A 23,848-nucleotide genomic window follows, 5' to 3' on the forward strand; every position below is an offset into this window, starting at 1 on the left:
AAATTTTGAAATCACTTATAAACGGTTCTAATCGAAGGTGCAGAGTCACCATTAATGTTTATCAAGCTTCTCTTTAGTCTCCTGAGGCGTTTTGCCTTTCATAAAGTAGTGTTTAATCAACAAACGAAATTCTTTTTCGTCCATTTTTTGAAAATCACTCGACTTCCTCGATTCAAACGAATGCCAAACACAAAGAAATAGACCGATCTGGCTGAAACTTGGTGTGTGTTCTTCCAAGAGATGCTACTAACTAAACATAACCTCGATACGCGCCAGTGGTGCTATCTCTCTGACTTTGCACGGACTTTTCAAACGACCCTCGTAAAAACAAAATGTGTTCGCAGCCATACTAGCCACAAGTACACATTCTTCATCAGCTTCATACAAGTTACAGGACACACTTACATAAAATAGAATCCTGGGCCAAGAAGTGGAGGATTAAAATGAACCCACAGAAGTGCCAGCATGCCACGTTTACTCTACGGCGGGGCTCCTGTCTACCAGTCCTCTTCAAACAGCAATCCTCTTCCTTGTACAGAGATCTGGTGCGCTACTTTGGGCTCTACAGAGACAAACGAAACTGCTTTACAGACTACTTGGACGACGCTCCGAATTGCCCTTAGAACTCAAACGTTAAATATACCAACACCATCCTCAAACCAATGTGGATTTACGGGACTAGAGCTGTGGGGTTCAGCCAAACCTACAAACATACGGACTGTACGAGACATTTCAGTCAAAACTCCTGACGACAGATAGTTGACACTCCTTTCTACGGTGACTAACCTCTACTCTTCACAAAGACCTCAACATCCCATTCGTACCACCAACTCGCCAAGATTAAATACCAAAAATTCCATACTACTCTCTCGACTAGCTCTAATCCTCTTGTAGTGTCTCTTGCTTCCTCTGACATCCCTAATACTCCTTGCTGACTGAATCGCTAGTGGCCCCACGACTTCCTCGCAGTCTGAAGGCCTGAATCATTATTCTCCTATCTCTTCTCTTCTATAGAGAGTGCTACCGCTGGGTTTTCTCTCTTCCTGCTCTACTCCCGCACCAGTTCATCATACTCTCCATATTTAATTATTGTATACAATGTAACTATACAGATTGTAAATTACAAAATAAATTTAAAAAAAAAGAAAAAATATGTTTTTCTGTGAGATAGATTCATTTGAAAGGAATGAGAAATTGACATTGCACATTGATTTTAATTATATCCAAGGGGTAATTGCATAAACATTGTAATTAAAATCAAGTGCAATTAGTCTGCATTATTTCTTCAGATTATGATTGGACAAATTAGAAAATTATTGAAAACAAAATGTACGGTCCTGTAAAAGCCAATAATGAATGGAAAATAATAAAAAAAATATATAAAATAATATTTATTAAAAAATAAAGAGTTATGAGATTTACATAATGCGAACCAGATTCGGTGACAAGACTTGCTCGCACCAATTTATAAGTTTTTTTATAATTTTTTTCGAGAATTCCGATCCGAGTTACAAGAAAATTTATGAATTACAACCTTGGGAAAACTCCAGAATTATATGAGGAAAATGGTAGGAATATTCTAATTAGATTTTTGTGTTATGTAATTGTCAAAGTAATGGTGACGATAATTAGAAAAACCTATTGAAAATAATCTATAAAATATTTATTTCTTCCAAGTTATAGAACCCGAAATTCTTGTGTAGTGGAGAGGGGGGCACATTTGAACAGAATTTACATTTTCTGTTACAGAGTGCACGAATCGTATTCTTTCTTTCCTCTGGCTCTACGGTCCTCGAAGGACCTTGGCCTCCTCTAACACCTTTCCCCACTCCTCTCTTACTAAGGCAACTCTTCTCCATGTTCTCACTCCCAAACTCCGAACATCTTCCTCTACATCATCCAGCCACCTAATCCTCGGCCTTCCTCTTTTTCTCGCCCCCCCTGGGTGTCCATTCATTATCTTCCTGGGAATTCGGGAATCTTCCATTCTTACCAAATGGCCTAGCCATCTCAATCTTCCCCTCTTAATGAAACCTACCACGAATCGTATTATTGAATCTTTTTATCTTGTTTTCTACAACTTTCAAGTCTTCTGAACAGATCTATATCAATAAACAGTTGGTACTTTACATACATATCTATATTTTTTTTTTTTTTAAATCTTTTATTGCAATTTACCACTGCAACAGTTGTTGCAACAAGCAAATACGGTGAAAGGGAAAAGAAATAACGGGAAATCATGATTGGAGAAGGCACCCAGTGGTGCCACTCCAGTAACGTGCTTAAGATAAGAGAAGATCACGAGGCCATCTTCTCTTCAATCTCCTTAGAGGATTACCTGGTAATGTGGAGGAAGATAGGTGATCTATGAGAGGATGAGCTGCTGTAGAGGAATGAAATTTGAAGAAACGAGTGTTAGCAAGATCTGTAATGAAAGGAATTTTAAGGTCATTATGGATAGTGAGGTTAGATACATAGAACGGAGCGTTAAGAAGTTTTCGAAGTATTTTTGACTGTAATGTCTGGAGGCGTAGTGAGTTGGAACGCTTAGTCGATCCCCCATACTTCGATGCCGTATGACCAAATGGGTCGCAGTAACATTAGATATAAGAGTCTTTTGTTATGTAGGTTAAGTTTCGAACGTTTGTCAAGTAGTCTGGCGAGAAGTTTGTAGCGTTGGTTAGTTTCTTGTCTTTTCAGTCTAGTGTGGGGATTCCATGTCAACCGTTTGTCTAGGTGCAGTCCAAGGTAGCGTACTTTGTCCACAGCTGGTACAGGAGTTTGGTTCAAGATGATGGGAGGTAGGATTTTCCGTCTGAGAGTAAATACTATAAACTTAGACTTCGTAACGTTGGTTTTGATTCTCCATTTGAAAAGCCAGTCCTGTAAGTGGTTGATGTGTGTTTGTAGAGTTCGTGTAGCGATAAGAGGATCGGAATGTGGAGATAAGATAGCAGTATCGTCAGCAAAGGTGGAGAGGATAGTATTTGGATGTTGAGGTACGTCTGCTGTATACAAGGAGTAAATAATAGGACCTAGGACACTGCCGTGAGCTATATTTTTTTTTAATTTAAAAATGTTGTGCCAAATGTTAGTATCTGCCCCACTGGTGGGGTAGCTTTGAACACAATATAAAATAGAAAGAAATGCTATTACTTTACTCTGAATCTACCTTCTATCAGTTATTTCTCTCGACTACTACATTACTTTCTCTTTTAAACCACTGAAATCTAGTTCGAAAAAATCAAGAATGACTCAGTTCGGGGATGTTGTACTCCCGAAGTGTTGATGGGTTTAGAAAGTTTGAACAAAATATTCGGCTTGTTGCGCTTCTTAATGTAGGTTCGGACCACTTTCCCCTTCTCTGCGATTAAACCAAAAAAAAGGCACAAACTTGCAGGTCGGTAGGGCGGCACATTGTAACTTGTGATGTTGAAATGTGCCCCCTCTCCTTCCATAAGAGAAAATATAATATCCAACACTTTTTGCAAGCAAATAGACTTTTGTAAATACTAGATTTAAAAATACCGAATCCCAAATGGTAATATGAACTAACAATACTTACACCTTGTCCACTACAATCTTCACAATACACTTCCAAAGCTGCAACAAAATATTTTACTTCCACCTTACAAAATATAAGATTCCTCAATTCTGACTTTACCAAACAATGAAAACGAAGGGAAACTCTGTCAATTATACAACAGGTCTACCACAAAATATGGAGAAAATTACCAATCATAAATGTTTTAAATATTTGGCGAGAAATTAAAACTGTTCCAAGGTGCCCCTCTCAACTACTTTTTTTTTTAAATATAAAATTCAAAATGCTTACTTTTAAAGCATATTCAATAAAATGATTCATGCTTGGCTTACTTCAAGCGAAGGAATTAGAAACTCAATTACTTCAAATGTGACCTACTTCCCTCGCGTTACTTCCAATTCGCTGGCTCTTATTAATTCCCAGATGAAGGATGTTCTAAGTTCTGGGTAGGGAAAAAAATTATAGCCATTTTTTATTTTGATTACGATGCAATTCCCACGATGATGAAGAACTTTTTTTAATTTTTAAATTCCTCTTTTATGAAAAACACCTTCTTTTTTGGCCGCTGTCTACCCAAAACAAGGTTATCTCCCACTACAGGATTTTCAGGGAGTTCAGCTATTACGTTTATCTACCTTGTAAGAGAGCTTCACCTAGTGTAAATATAGAGATAGAATATTAAAAAATCTGCCCTAGAGATGTCCACCATATTGAATTTATTGCTGTAAACCAGGTGGTCCACAGTGTTAGATAATATCGTTAATTTTTATCTCTCGTATAGTGCGTTATTTTCCTATTTCTCACCAGTTTTGGATTTCCATCTATTAACACAGGTTAATCCTTCCAGTTTGGTGTAAAGAATTTAACTAATTCTATCTTTCTGTCCCACACTGTCCTTGCTAACTCGCTGATAAAATTAATTAAAAAAAAAAATAAACAATTTAATACTTATCCTGCAGGTATTTAAGTGAGCGAAGGTAAAATGCAATTATAACTACCTAAATCCATATCTTCTACTCTTTGGACCGAATTTAAGATCAGACAATATGTCTGCTTCAGTTCTTCTACTTCTTTCGGCGCAGCTTTACTAAAAAATCCTAGGACCTCTTCCTGAAACTTGGCGGCCATCTTTTCTCTCACCTTCTCCTCTATATCATCTACCTATTTGTATTTATAGAAAGAAAATGGATTGCCAACGAAATTTAAACTTGTACCAAGTTAGTAGCGGACTTCCGCTCTCGAAGCACCATTTCGAAGTAACTTCTCTTGTCATTGCTCCCTCATGTTTCCAGTTCAAACAATTATCGAACCAGATATGGAAACAAACATTATTTTAATAATACCTGCATGCAATGTATGTTACCGTTCAGTCCAAAAGATTGCTTATTAATTTGTATTATTATTATTGTAACATTAATAGACACAATAATTAACTCCCATCAAAAATATAAAGGTCATTGTTGGATTACGTATTTATCTTCATTCAAAACGGTTATCAGTGTCACACAATAACCTTGTGAATTGAATGTAGAGTGGGTGTGAGTACTTTCATATAAAATTATAACTTCATTTAGGAAGATTGGGATGATAAAAACTTAACTTATTCATCAGTCGTTTGTGAAAAATGAGTTTAAAATCCCAATAATGTATCCCAGAAAATTATGCCATGGGAAAGAAGTATTTGCAGAAGTAAATCTAAGTAGATTTTCCGATTTTTCCAGTGTTTTTTAAGCATACATTATGAAATAAGGTAGACCCAGTGCGTAACATCGAGCTCTGGACTAGTACATGGTTATCTGAGATAGAAATGACTCATTTCGAGTCAATCTGGATCTAATTCATACTTTTTCCAGTGTTTTTTAAGCTTACATTATGAAATAAAGTAGCCCCAATGTGTAACATCGAGCTCTGGTCTAGTAAATGGTTATCTGAGATAGAAATTACTTTTTACCAGACAATCTGGATCTGATTCATACTTTTTCCAGTGTTTTTTAAGCTTACATTATGAAAGAAAGTCGCCCCAATGTGTAACATCGAGCTCTGGTCTAGTAAATGGTTATCTGAGATAGAAATTACTTTTTACCAGACAATCTGGATCTGATTCATACTTTTTCCAGTGTTTTTTAAGCTTACATTATGAAATAAAGTCGCCCCAATGTGTAACATCGAGCTCTGGTCTAGTAAATGGTTATCTGAGATAGAAATTACTTTTTCCCAGACAATCTGGATCTGATTCATACTTTTTCCAGTGTTTTTTAAGCATACATTGTGCAGTAAGGTTGACCCAGTGTGTAACATCGAGCTCTGGTCTAGTAAATGGTTATCTGAGATAGAAATTACATTTTACCAGACAATCTGGATCTGATTCAAACTTTTTCCAGTGTCTTTTAAGCATACATTGTGCAGTAAGGTTGACCCAGTGTGTAACATCGAGCTCTGGTCTAGTAAATGGTTATCTGAGATAGAAATTACTTTTTACCAGACAATCTGTATCTGATTCAAACTTTTTCCAGTGTCTTTTAAGCATACATTGTGCAGTAAGGTTGACCCAGTGTGTAACATCGAGCTCTGGTCTAGTAAATGGTTATCTGAGATAGAAATTACTTTTTACCAGACAATCTGGATCTGATTCATACTTTTTCTAGTGTTTTTTAAGCATACATTATGAAGTAAGGTCGACCCAGTGTATAACATCGAGCTCTGGTCTAGTACGTGGTTATCTGAGGTAGAAATTACTTTTTACCAGACAATCTGGATCTGATTCATACTTTTTCCAGTGTTTTTTAAGCATACATTGTGAAGTAAGGTTGACCTAGTGTGTAACATCGAGCTCTGGTCTAGTAAATGGTTATCTGAGATAGAAATTATTTTTTACCAGACAATCTGGATCTGATTCATACTTTTTCCAGTGTTTTTTAATCATACATTATGAAATAAGGTCGACCCAGTGTGTAACATCGAGCACTGATCTAGTAAATGGATTTACTCTTTTCCAGTCAATCTGGGTCTGATTCATACTTTTTCCAGTGTTTTTTAAGCATACATTATGAAGTAAGGTTGACCCAGTGTGTAACATCAAGCTCTGGTCTAGTAAATGGTTGAAATTACTCTTTTCCAGTCAATCTGGGTCTGATTCATACTTTTTCCAGTGTTTTTAAGCATACATTATGAAATAAGGTCGACCCAGTGTGTATTATCGAGCACTGATCTAGTAACTGGTTGAAATTACTCTTTTCCAGTCAATCTGGGTCTGATTCATACTTTTTCCAGTGTTTTTTAAGCATACATTATGAAATAAGGTCGACCCAGTGTGTATTATCGAGCACTGATCTAGTAACTGGTTGAAATTACTCTTTTCCAGTCAATCTGGGTCTGATTCATACTTTTTCCAGTGTTTTTAAGCATACATTATGAAATAAGGTCGACCCAGTGTGTATTATCGAGCACTGATCTAGTAACTGGTTGAAATTACTCTTTTCCAGTCAATCTGGGTCTGATTCATACTTTTTCCAGTGTTTTTTAAGCATACATTATGAAATAAGGTCGACCCAGTGTGTATTATCGAGCACTGATCTAGTAACTGGTTGAAATTACTCTTTTCCAGTCAATCTGGGTCTGATTCATACTTTTTCCAGTGTTTTTTAAGCATACATTATGAAATAAGGTCGACCCAGTGTGTATTATCGAGCACTGATCTAGTAACTGGTTGAAATTACTCTTTTCCAGTCAATCTGGGTCTGATTCATACTTTTTCCAGTGTTTTTAAGCATACATTATGAAATAAGGTCGACCCAGTGTGTATTATCGAGCACTGATCTAGTAACTGGTTGAAATTACTCTTTTCCAGTCAATCTGGGTCTGATTCATACCTTTTCCAGTGTTTTTAAGCATACATTATGAAATAAGGTCGACCCAGTGTGTATTATCGAGCACTGATCTAGTAACTGGTTGAAATTACTCTTTTCCAGTCAATCTGGGTCTGATTCATACTTTTTTCAGTGTTTTTTAATCATACATTATGAAATAAGGTCGACCCATTATGTATTATCGAGCACTGATCTAGTAACTGGTTGAAATTACTCTTTTCCAGTCAATCTGGGTCTGATTCATACTTTTTCCAGTGTTTTTTAAGCTTACATTATGAAATAAGGTTGCCCCAGTGTGTATTATCGAGCACTGATCTAGTAAATGGTTGAAATTACACTTTTTCAGTCAATCTGGGTCTGATTCATACTTTTTCCAGTGTTTTTTAAGCTTACATTATGAAATAAGGTTGCCCCAGTGTGTATTATCGAGCACTGATCTAGTAAATGGTTGAAATAACACTTTTTCAGTCAATCTGGGTCTGATTCATACTTTTTCCAGTGTTTTTTAAGCTTACATTATGAAATAAGGTTGCCCCAGTGTGTATTATCGAGCACTGATCTAGTAAATGGTTGAAATAACACTTTTTCAGTCAATCTGGGTCTGATTCATACTTTTTCTAGTGTTTTTTAAGCATACATTATGAAGTAAGGTCGACCCAGTGTATAACATCGAGCTCTGGTCTAGTACGTGGTTATCTGAGGTAGAAATTACTTTTTACCAGACAATCTGGATCTGATTCATACTTTTTTCAGTGTTTTTTAATCATACATTATGAAGTAAGGTCGACCCAGTGTATAACATCAAGCTCTGTTCTAGTAAATGGTTATCTGAGATAGAAATTACTTTTTACCAGACAATCTGGATCTGATTCATACTTTTTCTAGTGTTTTTTAAGCATACATTATGAAGTAAGGTCGACCCAGTGTATAACATCGAGCTCTGGCCTAGTACGTGGTTATCTGAGGTAGAAATTACTTTTTACCAGACAATCTGGATCTGATTCATACTTTTTTCAGTGTTTTTTAATCATACATTATGAAGTAAGGTCGACCCAGTGTATAACATCAAGCTCTGTTCTAGTAAATGGTTATCTGAGATAGAAATTACTTTTTACCAGACAATCTGGATCTGATTCATACTTTTTCCAATGTTTTGTAAGCATAAATTTCTGTGAAATTGTCGTAAACTTTAACTGCATTTATGTTCATCTGCCCGTGATATCAGGCATGCCCTAACTCTCGGATTCTGCACTTCTGGACATTATAGAATCTTCTAAGCTTAAACAATGACCAAGCTTAAGGACAAGGTAAACTAGCTCCCGTCCTGGTGATCTTAAAAATAACTTTTTTTGAGCTATATTCTATATAATACAATTTCTAATATGAGAATCCACCTAGCTTTTTTAACGGTTAATAAGACTATCGTAATCCGTGAAATTCTCTAAGCTTGAACTTAGTCACGTTTATATTAAGCTGAACTATACTGCCTGCAATCCGATCATAAAATAATAGCAATAAAAATGAAATGTAACTAATTTTAATAGTTATTACAAGTATCTTTTTAAAGCAACGAATATCATAAAATCTAAAATAATATGAATTTAAAAAAACAAAAGCAAACTCGTTTAGTTTTTATATTTTACTTTTCAAGAGTAAAGTTATTTAGTCAAATATACTTGGATTAAGTTGGCTAAGAGTTTGTTATTTTATTTCTTCGTTTATGTACAGTATTATGTTGAGAAGTTTTAGAATGTTGCCGAGCGTCTGTATGTACGTCTATTTCGCGCACATTTCAACACATTAAAGTGAGAGCAAAAGTATTTTTAAACCTTGGTGAACAGAAATAATGTTCAACTACTAACTGACTCGTAACTGAGAGCACTGCTTTAGTTCTTTTCTTTATTTAGCTGTAATTTTTTTTTTCTATTTTTCTATTTCTTAAGTGACTTTCTTAGCTAAAACAGAATTTCAACAGTGATAGTGTTACGTCTTTGTTGTGCTTTCAACAAGTCTCGTTTATCTATTCTTTTATTCAATATCTTTTAGAAGCAATTATGTGTTCTATACTTATTATTTTTTATTTCTGTGCAATTGCTAAGAATATTACGCAGAAATAATAAGTAAACTAAAGTAAAAACTGATATATTAGCTATAACAGCGTTTCCCAACCTTTTTTGGTTTGTGTACCATTTTGGGGTACATCATGCTAAATTGTACTACTTCGTAAAAATGATTGTATTTCGTGAAATTTGTTATTCCGAGTGTGTTATCTTATTATTATTATCTTTATTTGTATAGAGATACAATGTATCTGTTACAAAGGAGTTCAAGTTCATGTTCACTTTATAAACTGTAAGATCTTAGTTTTAACACTTTTTTTAAAAACAAAATCTTCAAAATTATTAATTAATTTACAAAGTTCTTCTTTAGGATTATTATATTTGTGCCCAAATCTTCTAAATTAATTTCTTTTAAGCATTCAACTGCCTGTAAGTACCAATTAAATTTAATGTTGCTTGGATAGAGCTTACTCATTACAATCAAGTCTCTTTAAGCAGATTTTTACATAGTTATCATATAAGTTCTGTCACGTGATAATTCTATTAAATTTTCTTTATCTTTTATCGATAATGATGTAGCTTTTCCTAAATTTTCTTTACAGAAAGGCGGTTTGAAATCCAATTATCATTTATGTTTTCGGGTTTTGGGAAAATACTCCATGAAAGACCATTTTAATCCTGTTAAATGTGCTATTATATACTTAATATTTTCTCGTATGTCTTGAGACAAACTAACCTTATAACTGTAAATATTAACAACTTTACTGTACAATATTATTAATTAAAATAATTTTGTATGTATTATAGGAAAAAAAGTTTCTATGATATTTTTATGATTAAATATTTTATGTCCGCCATCATTGATTATTTTTCACGTACCACCAACCAGCAACTCGCGTACCAAAGGTTTGGAAACGCTGAGCTATAACATCAAATCCTGCCTATAAGATTTATTGCACTTCTTGAGGTTCAACAGGGGCGTTCTTAGAGGGTTTTTTTTTTGGGAGTTTCGGTAAGTCAATATTGATTTAAGTGTCCACACAATTTTCACGCTCAAGCATCAAACGTGCCCAAAAAAATGTGTCCTTTTACTTAACTATTCCATTCCTACCTCGAACAAAATACGCTACATATTTTTAGGATTGAACTAGCGAGGATTCTTTCAAAATACAAAAAAAAAAGTAATAAAAAAATCCGTCTTTACACCAACGTTTCGACAAATTCATTGTCTTCTTCAAGGCCTCAGGTTTTTATTTATTTGTTTTTTCCTATGTTGTCGTTGATGTATTATAAAGTTTTTCAATTTCTTGTAGTGCTGCACGAGACCGAGACCGAGACTTGAGCAACCGAGACCGAGACCGAGATCGAGACATGTTATATATCTCGTCGAGAAATCTCGGTCTCGTCTCGGTTTTTCAAATATTAATTTTTAGCTACAAAATTATAAAATTGTGTTCTTTATTAATAAATAATCATTACGGGTATTGAATTAATTATTAAAAGTTACGATTTTATTATATATGTTCAATATTACTACATATATTTGACTTCGAATTACATAAGTAAAGTAAGCAAAGTAAAGTAATCGCCTATTTTTACAGGCGGGGCTTTACGTCCAACTACCCCAATTAGGTGTCGCGGACGGAGGCGACTAGCAAACATACTTTACTGTAAATTTCTTCTACTAACCATTAAATAAAATCCAAGGCCTAAGACCGGGAATCGAACCCAGTACCACAATACTCATTAGCTTCGCAGGACTCGCACTATTTTTGTTTTTAAGATACTCTTTGCCCAAGCATTGATACATAAAAGAGCTTTTACTGAGTCAGAAGTTAAAGAAGATCTTCTATTGGTCATTATCATCGCAGCTTGCGAAAATAATCTTTCCGATGGCACTGAAGTTGCACTGATACTAAAAATATCTTTCGCCATTCTAGACAAATTTTTGAAGGAATTCTCAAGTGTTTTCCACCATTCTAAAATGTCAACGTCTACTGGTGCTTGGTCTAATTTGGTGTAATTAATTATTTCTGTCTTCCATGCTTCGGTGATATTTGCTGATTTTTGAGCAAATGGTGCAAAAATATTGATTCAGTCGTCGTCGTCGTCGTCAAAAGGTGAATCATCAGATTCTTTATCTTCACCAACAGCCATAACTAATGGAGCTGGAAGTTTGTTGGGAGGTGTATTTTTTATTTCACGAATCGACTTGTTATAGGAGGCAGATATGTTATTTGGGTCTTTCATTTGGCGCGTTTTTAACATCTTTTTGAAATTATATAAAGACATATAACATATGATGCATTGAAGTGTAAGTAGTTGTCTTCTTTTACACACATTTTCATTACCAATATATAAATTAAAATAATTATTAGAAAATAATAACATTTTTTGAAAAGATTATTAATAGCAAACCACTTTTAATACTTAAACAAAAATTCAAAAAAACTGAGACCGAGACCGAGATATCTCGACGAGACCGAGACCGAGATTTGAGCGGCCGAGACCGAGACCGAGATCGAGACTGCATAAAGTCTCGCCTCGTTTCGGTCTCGTGCAGCACTAATTTCTTGTCTAGTCTTTTGTCAAAACAGTGTTAATATTCTATTGTATTCGTAAGTTCTAATGAATTGTAATTGATATCACATTTCTTGTGGTTATATTAACTTTTAGTGACGGTAAAATATTTATATTAAGGATTCAATTTAGCGATGAATTGGTCCAGAACAAAAAAACAACTCCGACTTTTCTGCCAACGTTTCTTTCTACAGAATTTATTACCTTCTTCAGGGCGTGGCTATGCGGATAGATTTACAGTTACTGTTACAGTTTTCTGTAACTCAAAACAACCCCGCATAGCCACGCCCTGAAGAAGGTAATAACTTTGTCGAAACGTTGGCAAAAAAGACGCGAGTTGTTGTTTTTCTTTTATTTAGACTGAATAAGTTCAATAAGTTGCTAGTTCAATCTTAAAATATTAATAGTTTACGGTCACTAAAAGGTAATAATAATTTGTAGTTCACAATAGATGACTGGATTGGAGGGTCACAGACTTAAAAGACTAACTACTAAATAAAACTTACGAACAATTAAGTCTCATGATCGTACTTAAATCTAAACTAAGCACAAAAACCTGATAGTTCTTCTAGGTTGTGGTTTAGTTTCTTGGCCAATTCTCGTAGAATCTAAATCCAAAAAAACCCTTAATTGCCTTGGTAAACCTTATTCTATCTTCCCTGATTTTCCGTTTTTGCTAATTGTGTTTCCGTTTTTGCTAATTGTGTTTCCGTTTTTGCTAATTGTGTTTCCGTTTTTGCTAATTGTGTTTCCGTTTTTGCTAATTGTGTTTCCGTTTTTGCTAATTGTGTTTCCGTTTTTGCTAATTGTGTTTCCGTTTTTGCTAATTGTGTTTCCGTTTTTACTAATTGTGTTTCCGTTTTTGCTAATTGTGTTTCCGTTTTTGCTAATTGTGTCCAGACTCTTCGGACTTAAAGGAAGAGCTTCAGAATATAGACGGAATAACATCTGCGGAAATTGTAGCAATGCGATCAGTTTTTCATATTAGATATTTTAGTTTTTTTTATGTTCCTGAAATTCGTTTTAAACATAATGTGAACACTTGAATGAAAACAAGGGACCATCTGCTAATTATGGAGATAGTACGTATAAATATATGCTGAGCATTTATCGCGTTAAGCTTATCCGTATTATCTGTTAATATAAACTACGCAAACACAAAGCTGGTTCGCTACTAGGTCACAGCTTATTAATCAGATGAGAGTGAATATTTAATTTATAATTAACCAATGTTATTCAATAACTGACCTTTATCATTTCCATTGGACTCTAATGTATTTTGTAGCTTGTCGTTAAGTACACAAAGTAAAGAGGGGGGTCTTTATTAAATGTATACTTACCATAATTGAAACGTACTATTGTATGTAAATAGATGGCTACAGTGAGTGTTCTCTCGTTACAAAACAATGTCTATCACCGGATATAGGAGCGTTAAAGGTAGCTATGAAACGGAAAAGACTAAAAAAAAAAATCTAGAAGCGGCAGCTGGCAGGGGATTCGATTACAGAATTTCTGCGTGGGAATCCAATGCGCTAACTACTAAACTATTTCTACTATTTGTAAGTTTGTAAATCACCAACTATTTCTAGAGAAAAAGCCATCAGCCCAGGAAGTTGTAAAGGCTGTGGATTTATTTTCTCCGTCTTGGAAGCGCCTCGGGGGAATTTTTCACCGTTGTTTTCCCCCTTTGTACGGCTCGCTAGAACTTTCATTTAAAGCATTTTCCGCCCTCCTCCCCCGCGGGAAAGTTGAATGAGGTACTCCCCTAGGTGAAGGGTAGATTTTCCCTTTAAAGTACCATTTTTATGAAATATGCGGTATAATCTCTTGCATACTGTTAGAAAACGGAGGTTAAATATGTTGGCTAAAATGGAGTTCTCTGGCAAGGGCGTGCTCAGAGAGTGTTTTGAAGGGCTTTTCTTTTAATTTTACTTTATTGTATATACAGTGGAACCTCTCAATAACGGACACTGGCGGGGGAAAGCAAAGTGGCCGCTGTTTGGAGGTGGTCGTTAGAAGGAGGTAGGCAAGTTTCATAATGAAAAAATATGGGGTTTTTTTTCCAAACATCTATTTAAAAATTGTTTATTATTAATAGATTTAAAAACTTACATAATTGCATAATTATTTAGCTATATGTTATGCATCAAATTTTTCTTAATTATCCAAAACAATTATCAAAAAACTACATATTATTGACTTAATTAATAATTTTTATAATAATCATCACATTTATTCTTAACAATAATAATTTATGGTAAAATTATCATCATACTATCGTCTATTATTAGAAAAATAGAACAAATCTTTCGGCAAGTTGACGATGGCTCGATTTGGTTTTTGCAAAATCTTCCAACACATTTATTTTCTCTTCTAGAGTTAACCACTTTCGTTTGAGAGACATATCGGAAAAAATAATATTGTTCGTCCAAAGTTGTATTGAAAACATTATTAAAAAGGTGCAAGATGTATGGAGCTTATATAGGAAACTTTAGGAAAAACCAGAAAAAAAAAACAAAAACTTGAGAGGGGATAATTATTTTGATCACCGCGTCAAACGAACTTTTAATAGTAAGGTGGTCGTTGGTGGGAGGTGAAACATATAATCCGTTCCCCAAAATCAATGTCCGCGGTCGCCAATGTAGAGTGTCCGTTAGACGGAGGTTCTTTTATATAGAAAGTGTATAGGAGGTAAAATGGGGAAATCCAAAAACTGTCCGTAAATGGAGGTGGCGCTAGTGAGGCTCGACTGTGATATAACAGTGATTCTCAACCACTGTGCCGCCATATTTTAGAAATGCCCACAATAAAAATTATATATTAAATGAAGAAGACTATAAGAAGGTAACATTACCATCTATACGACCAAATATAAACGAAATTATCAAAAAAAAACATCAAGCTCAAATTTCTCATTAAAAGTATTCTTATTATTTTGAAATTATTCTTAAAATTTTGAAATTGTAAAAAGTGTGCCGCGACCAAAAAAAAAAAAAAGAAAAGAAAAAAAAGGTTGAGAATCACTATTATATAATAATATAACAAGGTGCCACGGTAGCCGAGCGGTTAAGAGACTGGACCCGCAAAGCTAAGATGTATTGTTGGTTTAGTAGGTTCGATTCCCCCGGTCTTATACCTTAGATTTTATTTAACTGTTTAATATGAGAACTTTGCAGTAAAGTATATTTGCTGGTCGCCTCCGTCCATGACACCTAATTTGGTAGTTATGAAAGTACAGCGAGCCTGGAAAATTAGGCAATTACTTGTACTTACTACTTACTTTAATTAAAACTGTCCGGTAGGACAGTTGTATAAGGGTTAATCGTCAAAAACTGCACGAAAAAGCGTAACGTTGAAAAACACCCAACTTTGACAATTTTTTTTCTCTTTTTCTACACAAGATAAAATTCCCAAATTTTCTTTAAAATATAGGGCAAACCCTCCTTTATAGCTGTAATTTTTTTGCAACAACCCAGATCTAATAGATTTCGAGAAAAAAGTTGCCGAAAATGAGCAAAAACGGCATTTTCAAAAATTGGTCTTGTTGTTGTTGTTGTTACCTTTTTTGTAAACAACGTAGCGCCTAAACGCGCGAACCGATTTTCATGAATGAGGTGTCATTCGATTCGGAATTTTATGTAGATGTGCCTTTTGGGGGTCTCGACGCTGTACATCGAATGGGAGAGGAGTTAGCCCCCTTTATGTAAGGCCCGCTCCAAAATTATTATTACTAATTACTCTGTAAATCTTGGCCCGATTTTGATAAAATTTGGTAGGATGATAGGGTTAGGGCTCCCCTACGTAACATTAAAGCGTTGATCAGCTCTTACACTTGTTAAGGGGAAGTATAGCAATCTTTCAAATTATCGACACGTGGACCGATTTTAATGAATGAATTGTTATTCGAATCGAAATTTTGTACAGTTTTGCACTTTAAAAGTCTCGACGCCATGCCTCATAAGGAGGGGAGTTTGCCCCACCCAAATAAGGCCCTTTCTAAAACTATTATTACCAATATTTCTATAACGCTTAGTCCGATTTTGATAAAATTCAGCTCGAATAAGTGGATAAATCTCCTCTACGTTGCTGATGCTCTTGCACCTACTAAGAGGAAGTACTGCAATCGTTTAAATTATCAATGAGTGAACCGATTTAAATCAATGAATTGTCGTTCGATTAAAAAATCTATGCCTCTTTGCCTTTTAGGGAGAAGTACTGCAATCGTAGTTTATTTTTCTTACTCCTCTTAAAAGGAAGTACAGAAATCGCAGTTTAATTTTGCTATTTACGTACAAATACCTTCCTATGTTATTCAAAACGCTTTTTCAAAAAAATAGTTATTGAGGATGGTTTGGCGGAACGCAACTATAATCATTCTTTAAAAAGATCTCTCCAGTGGTTGTTATGGTTCCGACTTAACACCTTACCAGATTATAATGATAGAATTGCTTATTCCAAATTTTAAAAAAAAATCTGTAAAGATTGCAAAATAGTCAAAAAAGAAAATCTATCCAAAAGGTACAAAAATCTCCTTAACAAAAACTTACAGTTTAAAATGTTAAGTATAAGGGTTGATTAAACGTTAAAAGGTACACAAATTAGCGAGTACCCAACATTTCATTAATACTTCATTAATAGTTAAGTAATTCTACTGCATTAATTTTCATTAATAAGTTCTTTTTTAGAATTTATTAGATGTCACAGACCCTTATGCTGGCCACTTCATTTATAATATTTTTTTGTTATAATTATGATAAATCACACTTACGTACATGCATGTTAAAGTAGAAAAAGACAAAGTTAGAGTAGGCTACTGTCTTGAATTCGTCTTACCGAAATATTCTGAGCACAAATATCACAGAGTTATAACAAGTAGATTATTCAACAACAATTTTTGATTTCTCAATTGTAATTTAATTTAGTCCCCCTAATTTTACTTGTAGTAAAATACTAAAATAATTTGCTGTCCTAAAAAAATACATATCTTATTTACTTTATATTACATATTACATTTTTTTTTATAAAAAAAAATTTTTGAATTTTTTAACCTCACAATTTTTTTATATTTTTTATAACGTTTTTCTTTTTAATCTGTAATTAATAGTTTGATTATTATAAATAACTAGATATTACAGTCAATCTACAGTGCTACTTGAGCATATATTTTGTAGACGAAAATGGCCGGCATAATCTGTGACAACTAATAAATTCTAAAAAATAACTTATTAATGAAAATTAATGCAGTAGAATTACTTAACTATTAATGAAGTATTAATGAAATGTTGGGTACTCGCTAATTTGTGTACCTTTTAACGTTTAATCAACCCTTATACTTAACATTTTAAACTGTAAGTTTTTGTTAAGGAGTAATATACCATGTACGTGATTAAAATGGGTTATGACTTAGCTAAGTGATTACCAATCTGGATTTCCAACGCGGAGATCTCAGGTTCGAATCCAGCTACTGGCCCTTAGATTTACTCTTTCTAGGTTAGTTTCTTACAAGCTCACTGTCCTTCTTACAACTCAAGACGGGAGAACACTGTCCGGGAGAAAGTGCTCAGAGGTTGTAAATAACGTAAATGCTATTGCATTTAAATGATTTCTGATGTTTATAGCATTCCCCCCCCAAAAAAATAGGGCGATCTTTAAAGTGAAAAAGCATATTGTTGAAGTGAACTACTTTTTAGTACAAAATTTGAGTTTCAAAAAAAAATGTTAATACATAAACTACAGAAATAGGAAATATGTTCTATACTGTTCAAGCTACGATTTTTTTTTTTACTTTTGAACTTTTTTTACATCATCGTAAACATAAATGATAATCACACTTAAGTCTTCTCCTTGTTTTTATCTCCATTAAAAAGTTTTCTTTTTTTTTTTTATGAAACCGGAAAATTGCTTTTTCCATGAGTGCTTAGTAGCGGGTGAAAAAAAAATCCCATCTTCTAAAGGAATTTTCGTGTATAATGGTTATGTAAATTGGGTACATATTTGAATTTTCCTGATAAATGTAGGCTTTCTAGGTCAACAATTTTCACGTGACCTGTAGAAGTGAAATAGGGGAGGAAATAAATTGAAAATACCTAAAAGCTGAAAAAAAAACATTTTCCATCAATAAAGTTTGTGTATGTTGATAACAATATTGATGTTATTATGTTATCTTTTTTCTCTTTTTATTTTATTTTTTTTCAACATAGTATTTTTAGTGAATTGTAAAGATAACTGTCAAAGTTAGGGCCGGATTAAGGAATTTAAGGTCTCAGGTTAACTCCTTAACGGGTCTAAAAAATCTAAAATTAACAATAAAATGGAGATTTTGGCTAAAATAGAACTATTAAGCCTGATCTTTGGAGGTCTTGAAGGGAGAAAAAATATACTCTTTATACTTCTAGGGCTAGGTTTTCCTGATGGACATTAGATTAGATTAGATTATCGGGGTGGGATCTACGCCCCACAGCAGCGCAGCCACAAGAGGCTTATTGTACCATCCTCTTTGGATCTAGTAGACGAAACCTTCCCTGCTAAAGAGGTGGAGGACTTTCCCTACTAATTCTTTTTGAACTACTATCACCTTTGGTCTCAAAAAATCCAAAGGTTCCATAGCGCAATCGAACATCAAGTGAGAGGCCATTTCCTCCTCTTCGTGACACAACGGTTCCGAGCTAATAAGCCTCCATTTTGTACAGATGACTATGATGTGTACAGTGTAAATGTATTGGGATGTAACAGAATATGTTACTCATGTTCATGTTGTTAGGCTGTAATACCCGTAGGGACGCCAAGTATCCTGAAGAAGTGGCTAATCCACTTCCCCCTACGATGGACGGTTATGCGATATCATTTCCTCTTATCTAATGGAATCAACTATCGCAAATGGGAAGGCTAGAGATCGAACCACAATCAAATAAGGGCCGATTTCTTTACTCTTCAGTCAAAATCTATCCAGAAGATAATGTCTTGATTAATCTTTACCCTCAAAGGTCTGCCGCCTCTACCGTGCCTTTAAAAACGGGCACGAGATCAAAATGGAAATGGAATAGGTGACTTAGCCTAATTTAGGACGAATTCCATTACCGTCAGTATCGTTTAGAAGTACATTATTACTTGGACTTGAACGTACCTACCATGCTGGTACTTCTTAGATTAAATGCTTTGATAGGAAATTATGTATCAGGAGGCCGCTCAATTAAATTTTGGAATTTCCCTTCCTCTATAACCATTACATTGTGACCCGCCCCATAAATTGTAGTTAATTTGGAACTTAGTAAAGTTTTTGTAAATCAAAAAAGCTGTCCTGGCAGTTTTTTTTATTGAAGCCTAAAGAATTGTTTTCACAGCCCAATTAATCTTAATATTTTTGCTCACCTTGCTACCGGAACCTAGCCGGAAGCCTTATTACCTTAATCAATGCAGGACGGCCTTAATAAAACTCCTAGATTAATTTAACAAGGACTTAACACAAGTTTTATTTTTATCCTCCGCCGAGATTTGGCAGGATTCCAACTTCCTTTGATAATTTGTCCTTTCCGTTGTCTCTCTCTCTTTAGTCTTTTCCTACATCTAAGTATCTTCTCTATTTCGTAATATCCACCACCACTTCCTCATTCTACCTTCTCTTCGTTCTATTAATCTTGCTTCTTCGATTTTATTTCTGTACTACTTAATTGTTACCCTTATCTATGCGCTCTACAACAGTGCCTGCGTCCCAGTCAATAAAATCTTTAACCCAGGGGTGCCAAGCTCGATTAAACCACGGTCCCACTTGGTGCAACAGGCAAGATTCACGCCGGCTACAATATATTTACACAAATTTTTCCTTGTTTTCCAAATATTTGGATTCAAAGACTGAGAACAGACAATCTCCATTAAGGCAGATAGATGTTTATCTAGTCAATCTTGATCTGTATGCCGTTTTATTTAATTTCATAGACGGAAATAGTTGCCGACACAAGGACTTACTCCAAAAATAACACAAAATTTATAAAGCAAACATTTTTGGATACTTCTCACCCTAAATAAGAATATATTTTGGGAATTCCTACTCCGTCTTTTTAAAACCGAATCATTCTGGAACTCCACTGAGATTGGCCGACATACGGTCTTCCCAAACGTCGCTGGAACTAAGTCAGCGCGTTTATACAAGCCCACAGGCCTCGCAGGAAAGGCCCTGGGGCCACGTGTATACTCGGTCTTCAGTAGTTAAACGGAAACTGGGAATTGTGTGTACGATATTTTGCCTCGATCCTACCCTAAGCGCTCTATTTCCTTCATCAAAACTTTCTGTATTTTCATTTTATTTCAGAACATCGTGGACCACAAGAGACTTCCTCGAGGTGCCGCCAGTTTGACACTCTTGATTTAACCCTTCAACTTCAGCTACACGTCTAGAAGCGCGTAAAGCTTACTAAACTCGTAATACTTCTAGGATTCTCTAGAATAACAATTTTATAAGATGCAACCTGGAAGAATCTCATCTGTTATCTGTTTCAACAGGTAGCCAATAGGATGTAAAGTTTTGGTAACTGTGGTAATCTATGGGGCTCAAAAACACTCCTAGCAACTGCTTTAAACAGTTACCACTTAAGGAGACCACTTCTTTAAAAAGCTCTCCTTCAATTCCATCTTTATTATCTCAGACTTAAATTTTAGTTTTCTTTTCATCCTTTTATTAGATACTTCCCAAGATATTAGTAATTCATAACCAAGTATATTTCTGGCTTTATGTCCTAACACATAGCCGTAGTAAAAACGTCCCTCTGAATTTAGAAAACAATGTTATTCTTGCACATAAAACAAAAAATGATAACCTTCATGTATATTTAATGGATCAAAGTTTTCTTTATAACCTGTTATATAATCCTTCAATATTATATAATTTTAACATAAGTATTTGCAAGCCTTCTTATAAAGCTCTTGCCATTTTTTATAACAATAATAATATCGATATCGATTCATTTTTACTATTTCTTACTCTACAAAAGAAGTTATGTAATCGTGCAGATGATTGATATTTTGTGAATTCCACCTCAATCCATATACAGTGGAGCCTCCCATAAAGGACACTCTCACTAGCGGCCACCTCCATTTACGGGCCAGTTTTTGGATTTCCCCGTTTTACCCCTATACACTTTCTATATAAAAAAGAACCTCCGTCTAACGGGTCACTCTACATAACGACCGCGGACATTGATTTTGGGGAACGGATTAAATGTTTCACCTCCCACCAACGACCACCTTATTCGTAAAAGTTCGTTTGACGCGGTGATCAAAAGTAATTATGCCCTCTCAAGTTTTTGTTTTTTTCTAGTTTTTCCTAAAGTTTCCCATATAAGCTCCGTACATCTTGTACCATTTTAATCATTTTTCAATATAACTTTGGACGAACAACATTATTTTTTCCGATATGTCTCTCAAACGAAAGTGGTTTAACTTTAGAAGAGAAAATAAATGTGTTGGAAGATTTTGGACAAAAACCAAATCGAGCCATCGTCAACTTGCCGAAAGGTTTGTCCTATTTTTCTAATAATAGATGATAGTATGATGATAATTTTACCATAAATTATTATTGTTATGAATAAATGTGATGATTATTATAAAAATTATTAATTAAGTCAATAATATGTAGTTTTTTGATAATTTTTTTTGGATAATTAATAAAAATTTGATGCATATCATATAGCTGCAATAATTATGCAATTATGTAGGTTTTTAAATCGTATTAATAATAAACAATTTTTGAATAGATGTTTGGAAAAAAAACCCATATTTTTTCGTTATGAAACTTGCCTACCTCCTTCTAACGACCACCTCCAATCAGCGGCCACTTTGCTTTCCCCCGCTAGTGTCCGATATGGAGAGGTTCGACTGTATGTTTTTTTTTCTTTTTAAACACTTTATATTCAACAAGCCCCACACATTTGAGCATTACATGAAATTAACCAAATACGTACGAGGGTCGTTTGAAAAGTTCGTGCAAAAATAAAAACCTTTACCCTTTGGGGTAAACCTTTTTTATTTTTCAACATAGTCTCCTTTTAGGCTTATACACTTCGTCCAACGCTGCTCTAGTTTGTTCATCCCTTCCGAATAATAGGATTTGTCCAAGTCTGAAAAATAGCCATTCGTTTCTGCAATCACCTCCTCGTTTGAATAAAATCTTTTTCCCGCCAGCCAATTCTTCATATTGGGGAACAAATAGTAGCCCGAGGGAGCCAAGTCTGGAGAATAGGGGGGATGTGAAACGAGTTGGAACCCTATTTCCATTAATTTTGCGACCACAACTGCTGAGGTGTGAACTGGTGCGTTGTCGTGATGGAAAAGGACTTTTTTGTGGGCCAATCGTTGGCGTTTTTCTTGCAGCTCCGTTTTCAAACGGTTCAATAACGATGAATAATATGCACCTGTAATAGTTTTACCCTTTTCCAGATAGTCGATGAGGATTATTCCTTGCGAATCCCAAAAGACAGTCGCCATAACCTTTCCGGCCGAAGGAACGGTCTTCGCCTTTTTTGGCGCCGATTCCTTCTTGGTAACCCATTGTTTAGATTGTTCTTTGGTCTCAGGAGTGTAGTGATGTATCCATGTTTCATCCACAGTGACGAAACGACGCTTAAAGTCCTGCGGATTCTTCTGGAACAGCTGCAAACCGTCCTTGTAACACTTCACACGATTTCGTTTTTGGTCAAGCGTGAGCAATCGCGGCACCCATGTTGCGGATAGCTTTGTCATGTCCAAATGTTGATGCAAAATATTATGTACCCGTTCATTCGAGATGCCCACAGCACTAGCAATCACACGCACCTTCACTCTTCTGTCATCCATCACCATATCATGGATTTTATCAATGATTTCTGGAGTAGTAACCTCAACAGGGCGTCCAGAACGTTCAGCGTCACTTGTGCCCATATGGCCACTGCGAAAATTTTGAAACCACTTATAAACTGTTCTAATCGAAGGTGCAGAGTCACCATAATGTTTATCAAGCTTCTCTTTAGTCTCCTGAGGCGTTTTGCCTTTCATAAAGTAGTGTTTAATCAACACACGAAATTCTTTTTCTTCCATTTTTTGAAAATCACTCGACTTCCTCGATTCAAACGAATGCCAAACACAAAGAAATAGACCGATCTGGCTGAAACTTGGTGTGTGTTCTTCCAAGAGATGCTACTAACTAAACATAACCTCGATACGCGCCAGTAGTGCTATCTCTCTGACTTTGCACGGACTTTTCAAACGACCCTCGTATTACTGCAAATAATAATAATGTTCAAGACAACTTACGTTTTAAACTAAGAACAAATTTATGGACATAAAAGTGCATGGTCGAGAGTGATGGGTTTTTATTTTATTCATTTCAAGCTATTTGTTTTCTAAAAAGATGATGGAATAACTGTTTGTAAAAGATTCAAAGCAAAAATTCTGCTCGAAAAATAGCGCAATGTTGAAAAATTCACAATCTTGACTATTTCTTATTTAACAAAACATGTTTTTACAGTTTCATTTATGCATTTATGGATTTGTGGGTCACAGAAAACCATCTGGGTTTTGTTGCGCTTTTTCTTTTTACGAGATAATTCTAGTATAAGATTGTCTGGCCTGAGATAGCAATTTCAAATAGTCATTTATTGCGAGAATAAATGAGCTGTAAGGATTTACTTTTATTGGCACTTAGCACGCATCTTCTAATTGTTAGACGCCATTTAGATTGTTTTGTTTCTCATACAGTTATTTTATATTCTATTTAGTTGAAGCAAGCTTTGCCTGTCTTAGCGTTATTACTGAAGCATTTCAAGCTAAGC

At 34.8% G+C, this 23,848-nt stretch overlaps 1 protein-coding gene across 2 annotated transcripts in view; it reads left to right on the forward strand.

The window, feature by feature from the left end:
- Positions 1-23,848, forward strand: part of LOC141447249 (prolactin-releasing peptide receptor-like) — a 383,052-nt gene that overhangs the window by 39,185 nt on the left and 320,019 nt on the right. Inside the window, exon 1 of one of the 2 annotated variants that reach the window (XM_074114573.1) lies at positions 9,723-9,899. The exons of the other annotated variant lie outside the window; for it this stretch is intronic. The gene's annotated coding sequence lies outside the window, so the exon portion shown is untranslated. Of the gene's footprint in view, positions 1-9,722; positions 9,900-23,848 lie in introns of those variants that run through there. 2 annotated transcript variants of the gene reach the window in all.

The sequence above is a fragment of the Rhodnius prolixus genome, unplaced genomic scaffold (assembly GCF_049639745.1).
Source record: "Rhodnius prolixus isolate KJV_2025 unplaced genomic scaffold, Rpr scaffold_7, whole genome shotgun sequence".
In the NCBI taxonomy this organism is placed as follows: domain Eukaryota; kingdom Metazoa; phylum Arthropoda; class Insecta; order Hemiptera; family Reduviidae; genus Rhodnius; species Rhodnius prolixus.